This window comes from Penaeus monodon, chromosome 15 (genome assembly GCF_015228065.2).
Source record: "Penaeus monodon isolate SGIC_2016 chromosome 15, NSTDA_Pmon_1, whole genome shotgun sequence".
Classification (NCBI taxonomy): domain Eukaryota; kingdom Metazoa; phylum Arthropoda; class Malacostraca; order Decapoda; family Penaeidae; genus Penaeus; species Penaeus monodon.
In genome coordinates, this window is record NC_051400.1 from 8,026,396 (window position 1) to 8,026,669 (window position 274).

Consider the following 274-nt stretch of genomic DNA (forward strand, 5'->3'; position numbering starts at 1 on the left):
CATTAATGGGTTGCTGTTTGTCAGAGGAGTTACTTTGGTGTTGTGGTGTAGTTAGTGTCCAACTTTTTACTGATAGATTTTAGATATAATATCTATTTCTTTCCTTTCCAGAGCAACATTTCTTTTTTTATATGGGATATATCCTTCATTAATGACATATATATGTGGAGATGGCATATAATCATGTTGTTGTGATATATGATGCATAATTTAAGGTAATTCTAAGATGCTCTAAATGCTTATATTGCCTAAATCAAAATGAAAAATACTGCCT

General features: G+C 30.3%; 1 protein-coding gene across 1 annotated transcript in view; it reads left to right on the forward strand.

The window, feature by feature from the left end:
- Positions 1-274, forward strand: part of LOC119581722 (spondin-1-like) — a gene marked incomplete at its 5' end in the record, with an annotated part of 49,715 nt that overhangs the window by 34,908 nt on the left and 14,533 nt on the right.